The following is a 23,808-nucleotide window of genomic DNA, read 5'->3' on the forward strand; positions in this document are numbered from 1 at the left end:
CATTTCCTTCATTTCCGTCCTGGAGACATCAGAAGGAAAAGGTAATCTAATCGAGACTGTGATTGGTGAAATTCACTTTTTATGGCCCGTTCTTATGATGTTCTTTCTATCTCTCTTTTCAGCATTGTCTGGAAAGTGGTGGTGCACTAACGCTGCAGTATGTTTGAAAGAGTAGTTTGGAATTGCCCTGTTGTTAGTTGTGAGATTACTTTATGACTCATGCCCTCGGACTGTGACACATTTAGCATTCATGCATCTCTCTGTCTGAAAATGCATTCGGCATGCCAGTTTTGTTTGTGTTCCGTGAAAAATGCTTTCTGTTTTGCGATTCGCTCAGCACATTACGAGTTAACAGGGTTTCTGAGGTAACTTCGAGCAGCAAAACTCCTCAATTGAGGTCTGGGAAAATTTCACGGAGTATGGTCAGTCGGGGCAAAATTAAGGAAGTCGTTCGTTTCTGCAGTGTTTCACAATACTACCTTTCCCGTGAGCAGTCGAACAGACTAAACGATTGTGCCACAGACTGCGATGGAAAACTCCGCTAAAAAGTAATCCTTTAAAGCCAGTGTTAGCAACAAGACGTTATGGGGGTACACGGCGTGGAAACAGATATTTAGGTGTATCTCATCCATGCTCACCACATAACCAAAATTAAACAAGTCCCGTTCCCCAGCATTTGGCCCCAATCCCTCTAAACCCATCCTGTCCAGAAACTCATCCGATTACCTTTGCAATTTTCTGAGTGTAATAGCCTCCTCCACTTCCTCTGGGAGCTCATTCCATACACGCACAACCTTCTGTGTGGGAAATGTGCCTCAGGTCCTTTGTCAATTTCAGCCCACTCACCTTAAACCTATGCTCTCGAGTTTTCAACTCACCCCAATTTGGGTAAAACACAGAAATACTCAGTTTACAACCCTTCCATAAGATCATATCGCAGCCGTTACGCTGCAGGGAAAGTCGTCCCAGCTTATTCCACCTCGCCCTACGGTCCAAACATTGACGAAATCATTGTCTATATATTGTCATCAATTTCACGTGTCTTTTTTAACGTTTTCAAGATGTCAATTACGCTGGACAACAACGAGCGATTGGAAACAGAAAGGTGAAACGGAGAATGGCTTCAACTTTCAGTGCTGGATGCCACTGCGCCGCAGGGCGGCCACCGCGGCTGGTTTCTGTAGTGTAGTGGTTATCACGTTCGCCTAATACGCGAAAGGTCCCCAGTTCGAAACTGGGCAGAAACTGCTTTGTTCGTCAACTGCAGCCTTTTACATGGACAAGAACGGAGCTTTCTTGCTTGCTTTCCCATCTGCAAACCTGCCTTCGAATTTGCTTGAAAGAATCTGCTCTCGTCGTGAAATGTAAGGCAACTCCATTTAATTACTGTGTAAAGCATTATAAAGTATTTCTCCAACCTGGTTCTGATGCATATGCCATTCTGTTTGAGAGTGTCCTTGCCGCGTTCTGATCCTTCCACGAAAAGCAGTACCACATTTGCATTCCTTGCGCAGGCGGCCCGGTTCAAAGGCAGGGAAGAAGCTGCTGCGCTGGTGTCACAGCGCACCACGGATTCCTGAACTTGTCTGTCTGTCAAATGTACCCCAAAGTCGTCTCTGAAAGGCCTCATTTGGAAGCTGTCTGTCGTTATTCAACGCGCGAGAGTTGGTACCAGATTCCTGAATCATATTTTGGGGCAGTTCGCACGTTAGTGGCTCATTCAATCAGCAACAGCAATGAAATAATTTACACTCTCAGAGGAACCTTTGAACTTGTGCTTTCATAGCGCCGCTAATATTAAGGTGCGCCCCGAAATCTAAGCCATGTTGGAACTGAAACGGAGGAATCAACAGAGAGGCTACAGAATGACATCGCATCCATTTGGTTTTCTTTAAATCACTGACGAGCAGGAAAATGTAAAAGGGGAGAGCGAGTGGGGAAGTGAGGCGGTTGCAGCTCTGGTAAAAGTCCTTCTTTGTGATTCACTCCGCAAACAGAGACTTGAAGGTGACTCAGAGGCGTGTGAGCTCTTCACATCGAGATCAAAAAGCACTCAAGGGCAGTTAGCACCTCTTCCGGAGTGGGGGTGGGGTGAGGTAATTACCTTTTGATTTCTGTTACTATGTTCAGAAACTGCCTTTTCGATTGACTTGAACAGAAACTGCATTTCCAATAAGCACCATGGAAGTTAGCTAAATTTATTGAATCGCTTCTCGTCGATTCCCGCACAGGTTTCCGACTCAGTTGGTATCCACGTGGCTCATGTCCAGGAGTGAACATCTCTGCAGCAAATTGCACGGTTAAAGTATAAGGCACGGAAAGTGGCGTCTCGAACCGGCCCCGAGGTCACAGCATGCTCACAATGTGATCTGTCGTTCTCGGATTGTAATGCGACCTCCGGTTTTAGGGTGGAAAACATTCTTTTAACCCTTCTTCTGCAAAACAGACACAGTGACTGAATAAATGCTGCACGGTTTGATGTGGAACACTGCCTGCTCAGCTTTGTGCATTTTCCCTGTAGTCAGGTGTGTTTCGTGTTCCGTGTAAACGTGAAAGTCGTCCTGTTTCGAGCAATGTGTGAAATCATTTAGCAAAGCAAGAATCGAAATTGTAGTAATGTCTAGCAGCTCATGGTTATTTGACCGAAGTGTCCAAGTGTCTCTGCTGTCATGATCGCGTTCGCCTCCCGCTCGGAAAATCGCAAACACCTCTGCTGTTCCAGGCAATTTGTGCTTTTACTGGAACCGAATGGAGACTATTATTTCATCGCTGTTGTGAAACAAAGTCCTGCGGTGACTCGACTCGTCGTTATTTGGTTTTCTGTCCAATGGGAAAATCGTTCCAATGAATTTCGGTGTCATATGTTATTGAATTTCTCCCATTTCCTTCATTTCCGTCCTGGAGACATCAGAAGGAAAAAGTAATCTAATCGAGACTGTGATTGGTGAAATTCACTTTTTATGGCCCGTTCTTATGATGTTCTTTCTATCTCTCTTTTCAGCATTGTCTGGAAAGTGGTGGTGCACTAACGCTGCAGTATGTTTGAAAGAGTAGTTTGGAATTGCCCTGTTGTTAGTTGTGAGATTACTTTATGACTCATGCCCTCGGACTGTGACACATTTAGCATTCATGCATCTCTCTGTCTGAAAATGCATTCGGCATGCCAGTTTTGTTTGTGTTCCGTGAAAAATGCTTTCTGTTTTGCGATTCGCTCAGCACATTACGAGTTAACAGGGTTTCTGAGGTAACTTCGAGCAGCAAAACTCCTCAATTGAGGTCTGGGAAAATTTCACGGAGTATGGTCAGTCGGGGCAAAATTAAGGAAGTCGTTCGTTTCTGCAGTGTTTCACAATACTACCTTTCCCGTGAGCAGTCGAACAGACTAAACGATTGTGCCACAGACTGCAATGGAAAACTCCGCTAAAAAGTAATCCTTTAAAGCCAGTGTTAGCAACAAGACGTTATGGGGGTACACGGCGTGGAAACAGATATTTAGGTGTATCTCATCCATGCTCACCACATAACCAAAATTAAACAAGTCCCGTTCCCCAGGATTTGGCCCCAATCCCTCTAAACCCATCCTGTCCAGAAACTCATCCGATTACCTTTGCAATTTTCTGAGTGTAATAGCCTCCTCCACTTCCTCTGGGAGCTCATTCCATACACGCACAACCTTCTGTGTGGGAAATGTGCCTCAGGTCGTTTGTCAATTTCAGCCCACTCACCTTAAACCGATGCTCTCGAGTTTTCAACTCACCCCAATTTGGGTAAAACACAGAAATACTCAGTTTACAACCCTTCCATAAGATCATATCGCAGCCGTTACGCTGCAGGGAAAGTCGTCCCAGCTTATTCCACCTCGCCCTACGGTCCAAATTTTGACGAAATCATTGTCTATATATTGTCATCAATTTCACGTGTCAATTACGCTGGACAACAACGAGCGATTGGAAACAGAAAGGTGAAACGGAGAATGGCTTCAACTTTCAGTGCTGGATGTCACTGCGCCGCAGGGCGACGACAGCGGCTGGTTTCTGTAGTGTAGTGGTCATCACGTTCGCCTAACACGCGAAAAGTCCCCAGTTCGAAACTGGGCAGGAACTGCTGTGCTCGTCAACTGCAGCCTTTTACATGGACAAGAACGGAGCTTTCTTGCTTGCTTTCCCATCTGCAAACTTGCCTTCGAATTTGCTTGAAAGAATCTGCTCTCGTAGTGAAATGTAAGGCAACTCCATTTAATTACTGTGTAAAGCATTATAAAGTTTTTCTCCAACCTGGTTCTGATGCATATGCCATTCTGTTTGAGAGTGTCCTTGCCGCGTTCTGATCCTTCCACGAAAAGCAGTACCGCATTGGCATTCCTTGCGCAGGCGGCCCGGTTCAAAGGCAGGGAAGAAGCTGCTGCGCTGGTGTCACAGCGCACCACGGATTCCTGAACTTGTCTGTCTGTCAAATGTACCCCAAAGTCGTCTCTGAAAGGCCTCATTTGGAAGCTGTCTGTCGTTATTCAACGCGCGAGAGTTGGTACCAGATTCCTGAATCATATTTTGGGGCAGTTCGCACGTTAGTGGCTCATTCAATCAGCAACAGCAATGAAATAATTTACACTCTCAGAGGAACCTTTGAACTTGTGCTTTCATAGCGCCGCTAATATTAAGGTGCGCCCCGAGATCTAAGCCATGTTGGAACTGAAACGGAGAAATCGACAGAGAGGCTACAGAATGACATCGCATCCATTTGGTTTTCCCTAAATCACTGACGAGCAGGAAAATGTAAACGGGGTGAGCGAGTGGGGAAGTGAGGCGGTTGCAGCTCTGGTAAAAGTCCTTCTTTGTGATTCACTCCGCAAACAGAGACTTGAAGGTGACTCAGAGGCGTGTGAGCTCTTCACATCGAGATCAAAAAGCACTCAAGGGCAGTTAGCACCTCTTCCGGAGTGGGGGTGGGGTGAGGTAATTACCTTTTGACTTCTGTTACTATGTTCAGAAACTGCCTTTTCGATTGACTTGAACAGAAACTGCATTTCCAATAAGCACCATGGAAGTTAACAAAATTTATTGAATCGCTTCTCGTCGATTCCCGCACAGGTTTCCGACTCAGTTGGTATCCACGTGGCTCATGTCCAGGAGTGAACATCTCTGCAGCAAATTGCACGGTTAAAGTAAAAGGCACGGAAAGTGGCATCTCGAACCGGCCCCGAGGTCAGAGCATGCTCACAATGTGATCTGTCGTTCTCGGATTGTAATGCGACCTCCGGTTTTAGGGTGGAGAACATTCTTTGGGACCCTTCTTCTGCAAAACAGACACAGTGACTGAATAAATGCTGCACGGTTTGATGTGGAACACGGCCTGCTCAGCTTTGTGCATTTTCCCTGTAGTCAGGTGTGTTTCGTGTTCCGTGTAAACGTGAAAGTCGTCCTGTTTCGAGCAATGTGTGAAATCATTTAGCAAAGCAAGAATCGAAATTGTAGTAATGTCTAGCAGCTCATGGTTATTTGACCGAAGTGTCCAAGTGTCTCTGCTGTCATGATCGCGTTCGCCTCCCGCGCGGAAAATCGCAAACACCTCTGCTGTTCCAGGCAATTTGTGCTTTTACTGGAACCGAATGGAGACTATTATTTCATCGCTGTTGTGAAACAAAGTCCTACGGTGACTCGACTCGTCGTTATTTGGTTTTCTGTCCAATGGGAAAATCGTTCCAATGAATTTGGGTGTCATATGTTATTGAATTTCTCCCATTTCCGTCCTGGAGTCATCAGAAGGAAAAGGTAATCTAATCGGGACTGTTCTTGGTGAAATTCACTTTTTATGGCCCGTTCTTATGATGTTCTTTCCATCTCTCTTTTCAGCATTGTCTGGAAAGTTGGTGGTGCACTAACGCTGCAGTATGTTTGAAAGAGTAGTTTGGAATTGCCCTGTTGTTAGTTGTGAGATTACTTTATGACTCATGCCCTCGGACTGTGTCACATTTAGCATTCATGCATCTCTCTGTCTGAAAATGCATTCGGCATGCCAGTTTTGTTTGTGTTCCGTGTTAAATGCTTTCTGTTTTGCGATTCGCTCAGCACATTACGAGTTAACAGGGTTTCTGAGGTAACTTCGAGCAGCAAAACTCCTCAATTGAGGTCTGGGAAAATTTCACGGAGTATGGTCAGTCGGGGCAAAATTAAGGAAGTCGTTCGTTTCTGCAGTGTTTCACAATACTACGTTTCCCGTGAGAAGTCGAACAGACTAAACGATTGTGCCACAGACTGCGATGGAAAACTCCGCTAAAAAGTAATCCTTTAAAGCCAGTGTTAGCAACAAGACGTTATGGGGTTACACGGCGTGGAAACAGATATTTAGGTGTATCTCATCCATGCTCACCACATAACCAAAATTAAACAAGTCCCGTTCCCCAGCATTTGGCCCCAATCCCTCTAAACCCATCCTGTCCAGAAACTCATCCGATTACCTTTGCAATTTTCTGAGTGTAATAGCCTCCTCCACTTCCTCTGGGAGCTCATTCCATACACGCACAACCTTCTGTGTGGGAAATGTGCCTCAGGTCCTTTGTCAATTTCAGCCCACTCACCTTAAACCTATGCTCTCGAGTTTTCAACTCACCCCAATTTGGGTAAAACACAGAAATACTCAGTTTACAACCCTTCCATAAGATCATATCGCAGCCGTTACGCTGCAGGGAAAGTCGTCCCAGCTTATTCCACCTCGCCCTACGGTCCAAACATTGACGAAATCATTGTCTATATATTGTCATCAATTTCACGTGTCTTTTTTTACGTTTTCAAGATGTCAATTACGCTGGACAACAACGAGCGATTGGAAACAGAAAGGTGAAACGGAGAATGGCTTCAACTTTCAGTGCTGGATGCCACTGCGCCGCAGGGCGGCCACCGCGGCTGGTTTCTGTAGTGTAGTGGTTATCACGTTCGCCTAATACGCGAAAGGTCCCCAGTTCGAAACTGGGCAGAAACTGCTTTGTTCGTCAACTGCAGCCTTTTACATGGACAAGAACGGAGCTTTCTTGCTTGCTTTCCCATCTGCAAACCTGCCTTCGAATTTGCTTGAAAGAATCTGCTCTCGTCGTGAAATGTAAGGCAACTCCATTTAATTACTGTGTAAAGCATTATAAAGTATTTCTCCAACCTGGTTCTGATGCATATGCCATTCTGTTTGAGAGTGTCCTTGCCGCGTTCTGATCCTTCCACGAAAAGCAGTACCACATTTGCATTCCTTGCGCAGGCGGCCCGGTTCAAAGGCAGGGAAGAAGCTGCTGCGCTGGTGTCACAGCGCACCACGGATTCCTGAACTTGTCTGTCTGTCAAATGTACCCCAAAGTCGTCTCTGAAAGGCCTCATTTGGAAGCTGTCTGTCGTTATTCAACGCGCGAGAGTTGGTACCAGATTCCTGAATCATATTTTGGGGCAGTTCGCACGTTAGTGGCTCATTCAATCAGCAACAGCAATGAAATAATTTACACTCTCAGAGGAACCTTTGAACTTGTGCTTTCATAGCGCCGCTAATATTAAGGTGCGCCCCGAAATCTAAGCCATGTTGGAACTGAAACGGAGGAATCGACAGAGAGGCTACAGAATGACATCGCATCCATTTGGTTTTCTTTAAATCACTGACGAGCAGGAAAATGTAAAAGGGGAGAGCGAGTGGGGAAGTGAGGCGGTTGCAGCTCTGGTAAAAGTCCTTCTTTGTGATTCACTCCGCAAACAGAGACTTGAAGGTGACTCAGAGGCGTGTGAGCTCTTCACATCGAGATCAAAAAGCACTCAAGGGCAGTTAGCACCTCTTCCGGAGTGGGGGTGGGGTGAGGTAATTACCTTTTGATTTCTGTTACTATGTTCAGAAACTGCCTTTTCGATTGACTTGAACAGAAACTGCATTTCCAATAAGCACCATGGAAGTTAGCTAAATTTATTGAATCGCTTCTCGTCGATTCCCGCACAGGTTTCCGACTCAGTTGGTATCCACGTGGCTCATGTCCAGGAGTGAACATCTCTGCAGCAAATTGCACGGTTAAAGTAAAAGGCACGGAAAGTGGCGTCTCGAACCGGCCCCGAGGTCACAGCATGCTCACAATGTGATCTGTCGTTCTCGGATTGCAATGCGACCTCCGGTTTTAGGGTGGAAAACATTCTTTTAACCCTTCTTCTGCAAAACAGACACAGTGACTGAATAAATGCTGCACGGTTTGATGTGGAACACTGCCTGCTCAGCTTTGTGCATTTTCCCTGTAGTCAGGTGTGTTTCGTGTTCCGTGTAAACGTGAAAGTCGTCCTGTTTCGAGCAATGTGTGAAATCATTTAGCAAAGCAAGAATCGAAATTGTAGTAATGTCTAGCAGCTCATGGTTATTTGACCGAAGTGTCCAAGTGTCTCTGCTGTCATGATCGCGTTCGCCTCCCGCTCGGAAAATCGCAAACACCTCTGCTGTTCCAGGCAATTTGTGCTTTTACTGGAACCGAATGGAGACTATTATTTCATCGCTGTTGTGAAACAAAGTCCTACGGTGACTCGACTCGTCGTTATTTGGTTTTCTGTCCAATGGGAAAATCGTTCCAATGAATTTGGGTGTCATATGTTATTGAATTTCTCCCATTTCCGTCCTGGAGTCATCAGAAGGAAAAGGTAATCTAATCGGGACTGTTCTTGGTGAAATTCACTTTTTATGGCCCGTTCTTATGATGTTCTTTCTATCTCTCTTTTCAGCATTGTCTGGAAAGTGGTGGTGCACTAACGCTGCAGTATGTTTGAAAGAGTAGTTTGGAATTGCCCTGTTGTTAGTTGTGAGATTACTTTATGACTCATGCCCTCGGACTGTGTCACATTTAGCATTCATGCATCTCTCTGTCTGAAAATGCATTCGGCATGCCAGTTTTGTTTGTGTTCCGTGTTAAATGCTTTCTGTTTTGCGATTCGCTCAGCACATTACGAGTTAACAGGGTTTCTGAGGTAACTTCGAGCAGCAAAACTCCTCAATTGAGGTCTGGGAAAATTTCACGGAGTATGGTCAGTCGGGGCAAAATTAAGGAAGTCGTTCGTTTCTGCAGTGTTTCACAATACTACGTTTCCCGTGAGAAGTCGAACAGACTAAACGATTGTGCCACAGACTGCGATGGAAAACTCCGCTAAAAAGTAATCCTTTAAAGCCAGTGTTAGCAACAAGACGTTATGGGGGTACACGGCGTGGAAACAGATATTTAGGTGTATCTCATCCATGCTCACCACATAACCAAAATTAAACAAGTCCCGTTCCCCAGCATTTGGCCCCAATCCCTCTAAACCCATCCTGTCCAGAAACTCATCCGATTACCTTTGCAATTTTCTGAGTGTAATAGCCTCCTCCACTTCCTCTGGGAGCTCATTCCATACACGCACAACCTTCTGTGTGGGAAATGTGCCTCAGGTCCTTTGTCAATTTCAGCCCACTCACCTTAAACCTATGCTCTCGAGTTTTCAACTCACCCCAATTTGGGTAAAACACAGAAATACTCAGTTTACAACCCTTCCATAAGATCATATCGCAGCCGTTACGCTGCAGGGAAAGTCGTCCCAGCTTATTCCACCTCGCCCTACGGTCCAAACATTGACGAAATCATTGTCTATATATTGTCATCAATTTCACGTGTCTTTTTTTACGTTTTCAAGATGTCAATTACGCTGGACAACAACGAGCGATTGGAAACAGAAAGGTGAAACGGAGAATGGCTTCAACTTTCAGTGCTGGATGCCACTGCGCCGCAGGGCGGCCACCGCGGCTGGTTTCTGTAGTGTAGTGGTTATCACGTTCGCCTAATACGCGAAAGGTCCCCAGTTCGAAACTGGGCAGAAACTGCTTTGTTCGTCAACTGCAGCCTTTTACATGGACAAGAACGGAGCTTTCTTGCTTGCTTTCCCATCTGCAAACCTGCCTTCGAATTTGCTTGAAAGAATCTGCTCTCGTCGTGAAATGTAAGGCAACTCCATTTAATTACTGTGTAAAGCATTATAAAGTATTTCTCCAACCTGGTTCTGATGCATATGCCATTCTGTTTGAGAGTGTCCTTGCCGCGTTCTGATCCTTCCACGAAAAGCAGTACCACATTTGCATTCCTTGCGCAGGCGGCCCGGTTCAAAGGCAGGGAAGAAGCTGCTGCGCTGGTGTCACAGCGCACCACGGATTCCTGAACTTGTCTGTCTGTCAAATGTACCCCAAAGTCGTCTCTGAAAGGCCTCATTTGGAAGCTGTCTGTCGTTATTCAACGCGCGAGAGTTGGTACCAGATTCCTGAATCATATTTTGGGGCAGTTCGCACGTTAGTGGCTCATTCAATCAGCAACAGCAATGAAATAATTTACACTCTCAGAGGAACCTTTGAACTTGTGCTTTCATAGCGCCGCTAATATTAAGGTGCGCCCCGAAATCTAAGCCATGTTGGAACTGAAACGGAGGAATCGACAGAGAGGCTACAGAATGACATCGCATCCATTTGGTTTTCTTTAAATCACTGACGAGCAGGAAAATGTAAAAGGGGAGAGCGAGTGGGGAAGTGAGGCGGTTGCAGCTCTGGTAAAAGTCCTTCTTTGTGATTCACTCCGCAAACAGAGACTTGAAGGTGACTCAGAGGCGTGTGAGCTCTTCACATCGAGATCAAAAAGCACTCAAGGGCAGTTAGCACCTCTTCCGGAGTGGGGGTGGGGTGAGGTAATTACCTTTTGATTTCTGTTACTATGTTCAGAAACTGCCTTTTCGATTGACTTGAACAGAAACTGCATTTCCAATAAGCACCATGGAAGTTAGCTAAATTTATTGAATCGCTTCTCGTCGATTCCCGCACAGGTTTCCGACTCAGTTGGTATCCACGTGGCTCATGTCCAGGAGTGAACATCTCTGCAGCAAATTGCACGGTTAAAGTAAAAGGCACGGAAAGTGGCGTCTCGAACCGGCCCCGAGGTCACAGCATGCTCACAATGTGATCTGTCGTTCTCGGATTGTAATGCGACCTCCGGTTTTAGGGTGGAAAACATTCTTTTAACCCTTCTTCTGCAAAACAGACACAGTGACTGAATAAATGCTGCACGGTTTGATGTGGAACACTGCCTGCTCAGCTTTGTGCATTTTCCCTGTAGTCAGGTGTGTTTCGTGTTCCGTGTAAACGTGAAAGTCGTCCTGTTTCGAGCAATGTGTGAAATCATTTAGCAAAGCAAGAATCGAAATTGTAGTAATGTCTAGCAGCTCATGGTTATTTGACCGAAGTGTCCAAGTGTCTCTGCTGTCATGATCGCGTTCGCCTCCCGCTCGGAAAATCGCAAACACCTCTGCTGTTCCAGGCAATTTGTGCTTTTACTGGAACCGAATGGAGACTATTATTTCATCGCTGTTGTGAAACAAAGTCCTGCGGTGACTCGACTCGTCGTTATTTGGTTTTCTGTCCAATGGGAAAATCGTTCCAATGAATTTCGGTGTCATATGTTATTGAATTTCTCCCATTTCCTTCATTTCCGTCCTGGAGACATCAGAAGGAAAAAGTAATCTAATCGAGACTGTGATTGGTGAAATTCACTTTTTATGGCCCGTTCTTATGATGTTCTTTCTATCTCTCTTTTCAGCATTGTCTGGAAAGTGGTGGTGCACTAACGCTGCAGTATGTTTGAAAGAGTAGTTTGGAATTGCCCTGTTGTTAGTTGTGAGATTACTTTATGACTCATGCCCTCGGACTGTGACACATTTAGCATTCATGCATCTCTCTGTCTGAAAATGCATTCGGCATGCCAGTTTTGTTTGTGTTCCGTGAAAAATGCTTTCTGTTTTGCGATTCGCTCAGCACATTACGAGTTAACAGGGTTTCTGAGGTAACTTCGAGCAGCAAAACTCCTCAATTGAGGTCTGGGAAAATTTCACGGAGTATGGTCAGTCGGGGCAAAATTAAGGAAGTCGTTCGTTTCTGCAGTGTTTCACAATACTACCTTTCCCGTGAGCAGTCGAACAGACTAAACGATTGTGCCACAGACTGCAATGGAAAACTCCGCTAAAAAGTAATCCTTTAAAGCCAGTGTTAGCAACAAGACGTTATGGGGGTACACGGCGTGGAAACAGATATTTAGGTGTATCTCATCCATGCTCACCACATAACCAAAATTAAACAAGTCCCGTTCCCCAGGATTTGGCCCCAATCCCTCTAAACCCATCCTGTCCAGAAACTCATCCGATTACCTTTGCAATTTTCTGAGTGTAATAGCCTCCTCCACTTCCTCTGGGAGCTCATTCCATACACGCACAACCTTCTGTGTGGGAAATGTGCCTCAGGTCGTTTGTCAATTTCAGCCCACTCACCTTAAACCGATGCTCTCGAGTTTTCAACTCACCCCAATTTGGGTAAAACACAGAAATACTCAGTTTACAACCCTTCCATAAGATCATATCGCAGCCGTTACGCTGCAGGGAAAGTCGTCCCAGCTTATTCCACCTCGCCCTACGGTCCAAATTTTGACGAAATCATTGTCTATATATTGTCATCAATTTCACGTGTCAATTACGCTGGACAACAACGAGCGATTGGAAACAGAAAGGTGAAACGGAGAATGGCTTCAACTTTCAGTGCTGGATGTCACTGCGCCGCAGGGCGACGACAGCGGCTGGTTTCTGTAGTGTAGTGGTCATCACGTTCGCCTAACACGCGAAAAGTCCCCAGTTCGAAACTGGGCAGGAACTGCTGTGCTCGTCAACTGCAGCCTTTTACATGGACAAGAACGGAGCTTTCTTGCTTGCTTTCCCATCTGCAAACTTGCCTTCGAATTTGCTTGAAAGAATCTGCTCTCGTAGTGAAATGTAAGGCAACTCCATTTAATTACTGTGTAAAGCATTATAAAGTTTTTCTCCAACCTGGTTCTGATGCATATGCCATTCTGTTTGAGAGTGTCCTTGCCGCGTTCTGATCCTTCCACGAAAAGCAGTACCGCATTGGCATTCCTTGCGCAGGCGGCCCGGTTCAAAGGCAGGGAAGAAGCTGCTGCGCTGGTGTCACAGCGCACCACGGATTCCTGAACTTGTCTGTCTGTCAAATGTACCCCAAAGTCGTCTCTGAAAGGCCTCATTTGGAAGCTGTCTGTCGTTATTCAACGCGCGAGAGTTGGTACCAGATTCCTGAATCATATTTTGGGGCAGTTCGCACGTTAGTGGCTCATTCAATCAGCAACAGCAATGAAATAATTTACACTCTCAGAGGAACCTTTGAACTTGTGCTTTCATAGCGCCGCTAATATTAAGGTGCGCCCCGAGATCTAAGCCATGTTGGAACTGAAACGGAGAAATCGACAGAGAGGCTACAGAATGACATCGCATCCATTTGGTTTTCCCTAAATCACTGACGAGCAGGAAAATGTAAACGGGGTGAGCGAGTGGGGAAGTGAGGCGGTTGCAGCTCTGGTAAAAGTCCTTCTTTGTGATTCACTCCGCAAACAGAGACTTGAAGGTGACTCAGAGGCGTGTGAGCTCTTCACATCGAGATCAAAAAGCACTCAAGGGCAGTTAGCACCTCTTCCGGAGTGGGGGTGGGGTGAGGTAATTACCTTTTGACTTCTGTTACTATGTTCAGAAACTGCCTTTTCGATTGACTTGAACAGAAACTGCATTTCCAATAAGCACCATGGAAGTTAACAAAATTTATTGAATCGCTTCTCGTCGATTCCCGCACAGGTTTCCGACTCAGTTGGTATCCACGTGGCTCATGTCCAGGAGTGAACATCTCTGCAGCAAATTGCACGGTTAAAGTAAAAGGCACGGAAAGTGGCATCTCGAACCGGCCCCGAGGTCAGAGCATGCTCACAATGTGATCTGTCGTTCTCGGATTGTAATGCGACCTCCGGTTTTAGGGTGGAGAACATTCTTTGGGACCCTTCTTCTGCAAAACAGACACAGTGACTGAATAAATGCTGCACGGTTTGATGTGGAACACGGCCTGCTCAGCTTTGTGCATTTTCCCTGTAGTCAGGTGTGTTTCGTGTTCCGTGTAAACGTGAAAGTCGTCCTGTTTCGAGCAATGTGTGAAATCATTTAGCAAAGCAAGAATCGAAATTGTAGTAATGTCTAGCAGCTCATGGTTATTTGACCGAAGTGTCCAAGTGTCTCTGCTGTCATGATCGCGTTCGCCTCCCGCGCGGAAAATCGCAAACACCTCTGCTGTTCCAGGCAATTTGTGCTTTTACTGGAACCGAATGGAGACTATTATTTCATCGCTGTTGTGAAACAAAGTCCTACGGTGACTCGACTCGTCGTTATTTGGTTTTCTGTCCAATGGGAAAATCGTTCCAATGAATTTGGGTGTCATATGTTATTGAATTTCTCCCATTTCCGTCCTGGAGTCATCAGAAGGAAAAGGTAATCTAATCGGGACTGTTCTTGGTGAAATTCACTTTTTATGGCCCGTTCTTATGATGTTCTTTCTATCTCTCTTTTCAGCATTGTCTGGAAAGTTGGTGGTGCACTAACGCTGCAGTATGTTTGAAAGAGTAGTTTGGAATTGCCCTGTTGTTAGTTGTGAGATTACTTTATGACTCATGCCCTCGGACTGTGTCACATTTAGCATTCATGCATCTCTCTGTCTGAAAATGCATTCGGCATGCCAGTTTTGTTTGTGTTCCGTGTTAAATGCTTTCTGTTTTGCGATTCGCTCAGCACATTACGAGTTAACAGGGTTTCTGAGGTAACTTCGAGCAGCAAAACTCCTCAATTGAGGTCTGGGAAAATTTCACGGAGTATGGTCAGTCGGGGCAAAATTAAGGAAGTCGTTCGTTTCTGCAGTGTTTCACAATACTACGTTTCCCGTGAGAAGTCGAACAGACTAAACGATTGTGCCACAGACTGCGATGGAAAACTCCGCTAAAAAGTAATCCTTTAAAGCCAGTGTTAGCAACAAGACGTTATGGGGGTACACGGCGTGGAAACAGATATTTAGGTGTATCTCATCCATGCTCACCACATAACCAAAATTAAACAAGTCCCGTTCCCCAGCATTTGGCCCCAATCCCTCTAAACCCATCCTGTCCAGAAACTCATCCGATTACCTTTGCAATTTTCTGAGTGTAATAGCCTCCTCCACTTCCTCTGGGAGCTCATTCCATACACGCACAACCTTCTGTGTGGGAAATGTGCCTCAGGTCCTTTGTCAATTTCAGCCCACTCACCTTAAACCTATGCTCTCGAGTTTTCAACTCACCCCAATTTGGGTAAAACACAGAAATACTCAGTTTACAACCCTTCCATAAGATCATATCGCAGCCGTTACGCTGCAGGGAAAGTCGTCCCAGCTTATTCCACCTCGCCCTACGGTCCAAACATTGACGAAATCATTGTCTATATATTGTCATCAATTTCACGTGTCTTTTTTTACGTTTTCAAGATGTCAATTACGCTGGACAACAACGAGCGATTGGAAACAGAAAGGTGAAACGGAGAATGGCTTCAACTTTCAGTGCTGGATGCCACTGCGCCGCAGGGCGGCCACCGCGGCTGGTTTCTGTAGTGTAGTGGTTATCACGTTCGCCTAATACGCGAAAGGTCCCCAGTTCGAAACTGGGCAGAAACTGCTTTGTTCGTCAACTGCAGCCTTTTACATGGACAAGAACGGAGCTTTCTTGCTTGCTTTCCCATCTGCAAACCTGCCTTCGAATTTGCTTGAAAGAATCTGCTCTCGTCGTGAAATGTAAGGCAACTCCATTTAATTACTGTGTAAAGCATTATAAAGTATTTCTCCAACCTGGTTCTGATGCATATGCCATTCTGTTTGAGAGTGTCCTTGCCGCGTTCTGATCCTTCCACGAAAAGCAGTACCACATTTGCATTCCTTGCGCAGGCGGCCCGGTTCAAAGGCAGGGAAGAAGCTGCTGCGCTGGTGTCACAGCGCACCACGGATTCCTGAACTTGTCTGTCTGTCAAATGTACCCCAAAGTCGTCTCTGAAAGGCCTCATTTGGAAGCTGTCTGTCGTTATTCAACGCGCGAGAGTTGGTACCAGATTCCTGAATCATATTTTGGGGCAGTTCGCACGTTAGTGGCTCATTCAATCAGCAACAGCAATGAAATAATTTACACTCTCAGAGGAACCTTTGAACTTGTGCTTTCATAGCGCCGCTAATATTAAGGTGCGCCCCGAAATCTAAGCCATGTTGGAACTGAAACGGAGGAATCGACAGAGAGGCTACAGAATGACATCGCATCCATTTGGTTTTCTTTAAATCACTGACGAGCAGGAAAATGTAAAAGGGGAGAGCGAGTGGGGAAGTGAGGCGGTTGCAGCTCTGGTAAAAGTCCTTCTTTGTGATTCACTCCGCAAACAGAGACTTGAAGGTGACTCAGAGGCGTGTGAGCTCTTCACATCGAGATCAAAAAGCACTCAAGGGCAGTTAGCACCTCTTCCGGAGTGGGGGTGGGGTGAGGTAATTACCTTTTGATTTCTGTTACTATGTTCAGAAACTGCCTTTTCGATTGACTTGAACAGAAACTGCATTTCCAATAAGCACCATGGAAGTTAGCTAAATTTATTGAATCGCTTCTCGTCGATTCCCGCACAGGTTTCCGACTCAGTTGGTATCCACGTGGCTCATGTCCAGGAGTGAACATCTCTGCAGCAAATTGCACGGTTAAAGTAAAAGGCACGGAAAGTGGCGTCTCGAACCGGCCCCGAGGTCACAGCATGCTCACAATGTGATCTGTCGTTCTCGGATTGTAATGCGACCTCCGGTTTTAGGGTGGAAAACATTCTTTTAACCCTTCTTCTGCAAAACAGACACAGTGACTGAATAAATGCTGCACGGTTTGATGTGGAACACTGCCTGCTCAGCTTTGTGCATTTTCCCTGTAGTCAGGTGTGTTTCGTGTTCCGTGTAAACGTGAAAGTCGTCCTGTTTCGAGCAATGTGTGAAATCATTTAGCAAAGCAAGAATCGAAATTGTAGTAATGTCTAGCAGCTCATGGTTATTTGACCGAAGTGTCCAAGTGTCTCTGCTGTCATGATCGCGTTCGCCTCCCGCTCGGAAAATCGCAAACACCTCTGCTGTTCCAGGCAATTTGTGCTTTTACTGGAACCGAATGGAGACTATTATTTCATCGCTGTTGTGAAACAAAGTCCTACGGTGACTCGACTCGTCGTTATTTGGTTTTCTGTCCAATGGGAAAATCGTTCCAATGAATTTGGGTGTCATATGTTATTGAATTTCTCCCATTTCCGTCCTGGAGTCATCAGAAGGAAAAGGTAATCTAATCGGGACTGTTCTTGGTGAAATTCACTTTTTATGGCCCGTTCTTATGATGTTCTTTCTATCTCTCTTTTCAGCATTGTCTGGAAAGTGGTGGTGCACTAACGCTGCAGTATGTTTGAAAGAGTAGTTTGGAATTGCCCTGTTGTTAGTTGTGAGATTACTTTATGACTCATGCCCTCGGACTGTGTCACATTTAGCATTCATGCATCTCTCTGTCTGAAAATGCATTCGGCATGCCAGTTTTGTTTGTGTTCCGTGAAAAATGCTTTCTGTTTTGCGATTCGCTCAGCACATTACGAGTTAACAGGGTTTCTGAGGTAACTTCGAGCAGCAAAACTCCTCAATTGAGGTCTGGGAAAATTTCACGGAGTATGGTCAGTCGGGGCAAAATTAAGGAAGTCGTTCGTTTCTGCAGTGTTTCACAATACTACGTTTCCCGTGAGAAGTCGAACAGACTAAACGATTGTGCCACAGACTGCGATGGAAAACTCCGCTAAAAAGTAATCCTTTAAAGCCAGTGTTAGCAACAAGACGTTATGGGGGTACACGGCGTGGAAACAGATATTTAGGTGTATCTCATCCATGCTCACCACATAACCAAAATTAAACAAGTCCCGTTCCCCAGCATTTGGCCCCAATCCCTCTAAACCCATCCTGTCCAGAAACTCATGCGATTACCTTTGCAATTTTCTGAGTGTAATAGCCTCCTCCACTTCCTCTGGGAGCTCATTCCATACACGCACAACCTTCTGTGTGGGAAATGTGCCTCAGGTCGTTTGTCAATTTCAGCCCACTCACCTTAAACCTATGCTCTCGAGTTTTCAACTCACCCCAATTTGGGTAAAACACAGAAATACTCAGTTTACAACCCTTCCATAAGATCATATCGCAGCCGTTACGCTGCAGGGAAAGTCGTCCCAGCTTATTCCACCTCGCCCTACGGTCCAAACATTGACGAAATCATTGTCTATATATTGTCATCAATTTCACGTGTCTTTTTTAACGTTTTCAAGATGTCAATTACGCTGGACAACAACGAGCGATTGGAAACAGAAAGGTGAAACGGAGAATGGCTTCAACTTTCAGTGCTGGATGCCACTGCGCCGCAGGGCGGCCACCGCAGTTGGTTTCTGTAGTGTTGTGGTTATCACGCTCGCCTAACACGCGAAAGGTCCCCAGTTCGAAGCTGGGCCGAAACTGCTTTGTTCGTCAACTGCAGCCTTTTACATGGACAGGAACGGAACTTTCTTGCTTGCTTTCCCATCTGCAAACATGCCTTCGAATTTGCTTGAAAGAATCTGCTCTCGTCGTGAAATGTAAGGCAACTCCATTTAATTACTGTGTAAAGCATTATAAAGTTTTTCTCCAACCTGGTTCTGATGCATATGACATTCTAATTGAGAGTGTCCTTGCCGCGTTATGATCCTTCCACGAATAGCAGTACCGCATTTGCATTCCTTGCGCAGGCGGCCCGGTTCAAAGGCAGGGAAGAAGCTGCTGCGCTGGTGTCACAGCGCACCACGGATTCCTGAACTTGTCTGTCTGTCAAATGTACCCCAAAGTCGTCTCTGAAAGGCCTCATTTGGAAGCTGTCTGTCGTTATTCAACGCGCGAGAGTCGGTACCAGATTCCTGAATCATATTTTGGGGCAGTTCGCACGTTAGTGGCTCATTCAATCAGCAACAGCAATGAAATAATTTACACTCTCAGAGGAACCTTTGAACTTGTGCTTTCATAGCGCCGCTAATATTAAGGTGCGCCCCGAGATCTAAGCCATGTTGGAACTGAAACGGAGGAATCGACAGAGAGGCTACAGAATGACATCGCATCCATTTGGTTTTCTTTAAATCACTGACGAGCAGGAAAATGTAAAAGGGGAGAGCGAGTGGGGAAGTGAGGCGGTTGCAGCTCTGGTAAAAGTCCTTCTTTGTGATTCACTCCGCAAACAGAGACTTGAAGGTGACTCAGAGGCGTGTGAGCTCTTCACATCGAGATCAAAAAGCACTCAAGGGCAGTTAGCACCTCTTCCGGAGTGGGGGTGGGGTGAGGTAATTACCTTTTGATTTCTGTTACTATGTTCAGAAACTGCCTTTTCGATTGACTTGAACAGAAACTGCATTTCCAATAAGCACCATGGAAGTCAGCTAAATTTATTGAATCGCTTCTCGTCGATTCCCGCACAGGTTTCCGACTCAGTTGGTATCCACGTGGCTCATGTCCAGGAGTGAACATCTCTGCAGCAAATTGCACGGTTAAAGTAAAAGGCACGGAAAGTGGCGTCTCGAACGGGCCCCGAGGTCACAGCATGCTCACAATGTGATCTGTCGTTCTCGGATTGCAATGCGACCTCCGGTTTTAGGGTGGAAAACATTCTTTTAACCCTTCTTCTGCAAAACAGACACAGTGACTGAATAAATGCTGCACGGTTTGATGTGGAACACGGCCTGCTCAGCTTTGTGCATTTTCCCTGTAGTCAGGTGTGTTTCGTGTTCCGTGTAAACGTGAAAGTCGTCCTGTTTCGAGCAATGTGTGAAATCATTTAGCAAAGCAAGAATCGAAATTGTAGTAATGTCGAGCAGCTCATGGTTATTTGACCGAAGTGTCCAAGTGTCTCTGCTGTCATGATCGCGTTCGCCTCCCGCGCGGAAAATCGCAAACAGCTCTGCTGTTCCAGGCAATTTGTGCTTTTACTGGAACCGAATGGAGACTATTATTTCATCGCTGTTGTGAAACAAAGTCCTGCGGTGACTCGACTGGTCGTTATTTGGTTTTCTGTCCAATGGGAAAATCGTTCCAATGAATTTCGGTGTCATATGTTATTGAATTTCTCCCATTTCCTTCATTTCCGTCCTGGAGACATCAGAAGGAAAAGGTAATCTAATCGAGACTGTGATTGGTGAAATTCACTTTTTATGGCCCGTTCTTATGATGTTCTTTCTATCTCTCTTTTCAGCATTGTCTGGAAAGTGGTGGTGCACTAACGCTGCAGTATGTTTGAAAGAGTAGTTTGGAATTGCCCTGTTGTTAGTTGTGAGATTACTTTATGACTCATGCCCTCGGACTGTGACACATTTAGCATTCATGCATCTCTCTGTCTGAAAATGCATTCGGCATGCCAGTTTTGTTTGTGTTCCGTGTTAAATGCTTTCTGTTTTGCGATTCGCTCAGCACATTACGAGTTAACAGGGTTTCTGAGGTAACTTCGAGCAGCAAAACTCCTCAATTGAGGTCTGGGAAAATTTCACGGAGTATGGTCAGTCGGGGCAAAATTAAGGAAGTCGTTCGTTTCTGCAGTGTTTCACAATACTACCTTTCCCGTGAGCAGTCGAACAGACTAAACGATTGTGCCACAGACTGCGATGGAAAACTCCGCTAAAAAGTAATCCTTTAAAGCCAGTGTTAGCAACAAGACGTTATGGGGGTACACGGCGTGGAAACAGATATTTAGGTGTATCTCATCCATGCTCACCACATAACCAAAATTAAACAAGTCCCGTTCCCCAGCATTTGGCCCCAATCCCTCTAAACCCATCCTGTCCAGAAACTCATCCGATTACCTTTGCAATTTTCTGAGTGTAATAGCCTCCTCCACTTCCTCTGGGAGCTCATTCCATACACGCACAACCTTCTGTGTGGGAAATGTGCCTCAGGTCGTTTGTCAATTTCAGCCCACTCACCTTAAACCGATGCTCTCGAGTTTTCAACTCACCCCAATTTGGGTAAAACACAGAAATACTCAGTTTACAACCCTTCCATAAGATCATATCGCAGCCGTTACGCTGCAGGGAAAGTCGTCCCAGCTTATTCCACCTCGCCCTACGGTCCAAACATTGACGAAATCATTGTCTATATATTGTCATCAATTTCACGTGTCAATTACGCTGGACAACAACGAGCGATTGGAAACAGAAAGGTGAAACGGAGAATGGCTTCAACTTTCAGTGCTGGATGTCACTGCGCCGCAGGGCGACGACAGCGGCTGGTTTCTGTAGTGTAGTGGTCATCACGTTCGCCTAACACGCGAAAGGTCCCCAGTTCGAAACTGGGCAGGAACTGCTGTGCTCGTCAACTGCAGCCTTTTACATGGACAAGAACGGAGCTTTCTTGCTTGCTTTCCCATCTGCAAACTTGCCTTCGAATTTGCTTGAAAGAATCTGCTCTCGTAGTGAAATGTAAGGCAACTCCATTTAATTACTGTGTAAAGCATTATAAAGTTTTTCTCCAACCTGGTTCTGATGCATATGCCATTCTGTTTGAGAGTGTCCTTGCCGCGTTCTGATCCTTCCACGAAAAGCAGTACCGCATTGGCATTCCTTGCGCAGGCGGCCCGGTTCAAAGGCAGGGAAGAAGCTGCTGCGCTGGTGTCACAGCGCACCACGGATTCCTGAACTTGTCTGTCTGTCAAATGTACCCCAAAGTCGTCTCTGAAAGGCCTCATTTGGAAGCTGTCTGTCGTTATTCAACGCGCGAGAGTTGGTACCAGATTCCTGAATCATATTTTGGGGCAGTTCGCACGTTAGTGGCTCATTCAATCAGCAACAGCAATGAAATAATTTACACTCTCAGAGGAACCTTTGAACTTGTGCTTTCATAGCGCCGCTAATATTAAGGTGCGCCCCGAGATCTAAGCCATGTTGGAACTGAAACGGAGAAATCGACAGAGAGGGTACAGAATGACATCGCATCCATTTGGTTTTCCTTAAATCACTGACGAGCAGGAAAATGTAAACGGGGTGAGCGAGTGGGGAAGTGAGGCGGTTGCAGCTCTGGTAAAAGTCCTTCTTTGTGATTCACTCCGCAAACAGAGACTTGAAGGTGACTCAGAGGCGTGTGAGCTCTTCACATCGAGATCAAAAAGCACTCAAGGGCAGTTAGCACCTCTTCCGGAGTGGGGGTGGGGTGAGGTAATTACCTTTTGACTTCTGTTACTATGTTCAGAAACTGCCTTTTCGATTGACTTGAACAGAAACTGCATTTCCAATAAGCACCATGGAAGTTAACAAAATTTATTGAATCGCTTCTCGTCGATTCCCGCACAGGTTTCCGACTCAGTTGGTATCCACGTGGCTCATGTCCAGGAGTGAACATCTCTGCAGCAAATTGCACGGTTAAAGTAAAAGGCACGGAAAGTGGCATCTCGAACCGGCCCCGAGGTCAGAGCATGCTCACAATGTGATCTGTCGTTCTCGGATTGTAATGCGACCTCCGGTTTTAGGGTGGAGAACATTCTTTGGGACCCTTCTTCTGCAAAACAGACACAGTGACTGAATAAATGCTGCACGGTTTGATGTGGAACACGGCCTGCTCAGCTTTGTGCATTTTCCCTGTAGTCAGGTGTGTTTCGTGTTCCGTGTAAACGTGAAAGTCGTCCTGTTTCGAGCAATGTGTGAAATCATTTAGCAAAGCAAGAATCGAAATTGTAGTAATGTCTAGCAGCTCATGGTTATTTGACCGAAGTGTCCAAGTGTCTCTGCTGTCATGATCGCGTTCGCCTCCCGCGCGGAAAATCGCAAACACCTCTGCTGTTCCAGGCAATTTGTGCTTTTACTGGAACCGAATGGAGACTATTATTTCATCGCTGTTGTGAAACAAAGTCCTACGGTGACTCGACTCGTCGTTATTTGGTTTTCTGTCCAATGGGAAAATCGTTCCAATGAATTTCGGTGTCATATGTTATTGAATTTCTCCCATTTCCGTCCTGGAGTCATCAGAAGGAAAAGGTAATCTAATCGGGACTGTTCTTGGTGAAATTCACTTTATATGGCCCGTTCTTATGATGTTCTTTCTATCTCTCTTTTCAGCATTGTCTGGAAAGTTGGTGGTGCACTAACGCTGCAGTATGTTTGAAAGAGTAGTTTGGAATTGCCCTGTTGTTAGTTGTGAGATTACTTTATGACTCATGCCCTCGGACTGTGTCACATTTAGCATTCATGCATCTCTCTGTCTGAAAATGCATTCGGCATGCCAGTTTTGTTTGTGTTCCGTGTTAAATGCTTTCTGTTTTGCGATTCGCTCAGCACATTACGAGTTAACAGGGTTTCTGAGGTAACTTCGAGCAGCAAAACTCCTCAATTGAGGTCTGGGAAAATTTCACGGAGTATGGTCAGTCGGGGCAAAATTAAGGAAGTCGTTCGTTTCTGCAGTGTTTCACAATACTACGTTTCCCGTGAGAAGTCGAACAGACTAAACGATTGTGCCACAGACTGCGATGGAAAACTCCGCTAAAAAGTAATCCTTTAAAGCCAGTGTTAGCAACAAGACGTTATGGGGGTACACGGCGTGGAAACAGATATTTAGGTGTATCTCATCCATGCTCACCACATAACCAAAATTAAACAAGTCCCGTTCCCCAGCATTTGGCCCCAATCCCTCTAAACCCATCCTGTCCAGAAACTCATCCGATTACCTTTGCAATTTTCTGAGTGTAATAGCCTCCTCCACTTCCTCTGGGAGCTCATTCCATACACGCACAACCTTCTGTGTGGGAAATGTGCCTCAGGTCCTTTGTCAATTTCAGCCCACTCACCTTAAACCTATGCTCTCGAGTTTTCAACTCACCCCAAT

At 45.7% G+C, this 23,808-nt stretch overlaps 4 non-coding genes across 4 annotated transcripts; all 4 read left to right on the forward strand.

The window, feature by feature from the left end:
- The first annotated feature begins 1,174 nt into the window (after positions 1-1,174).
- On the forward strand, positions 1,175-1,247 carry trnai-aau (transfer RNA isoleucine (anticodon AAU)). Its single transcript has one exon. It is a non-coding gene; the product is annotated as a tRNA-Ile (tRNA).
- Positions 1,248-6,902: 5,655 nt separating this feature from the next.
- trnai-aau (transfer RNA isoleucine (anticodon AAU)) lies at positions 6,903-6,975 on the forward strand. The gene has a single exon. It is a non-coding gene; the product is annotated as a tRNA-Ile (tRNA).
- Positions 6,976-9,772: 2,797 nt separating this feature from the next.
- On the forward strand, positions 9,773-9,845 carry trnai-aau (transfer RNA isoleucine (anticodon AAU)). The gene has a single exon. It is a non-coding gene; the product is annotated as a tRNA-Ile (tRNA).
- Positions 9,846-15,500: 5,655 nt separating this feature from the next.
- Positions 15,501-15,573, forward strand: trnai-aau (transfer RNA isoleucine (anticodon AAU)). The gene has a single exon. It is a non-coding gene; the product is annotated as a tRNA-Ile (tRNA).
- Positions 15,574-23,808: the final 8,235 nt, after the last annotated feature.

This window comes from Chiloscyllium punctatum, chromosome 24, assembly GCF_047496795.1.
Source record: "Chiloscyllium punctatum isolate Juve2018m chromosome 24, sChiPun1.3, whole genome shotgun sequence".
Taxonomy (NCBI): domain Eukaryota; kingdom Metazoa; phylum Chordata; class Chondrichthyes; order Orectolobiformes; family Hemiscylliidae; genus Chiloscyllium; species Chiloscyllium punctatum.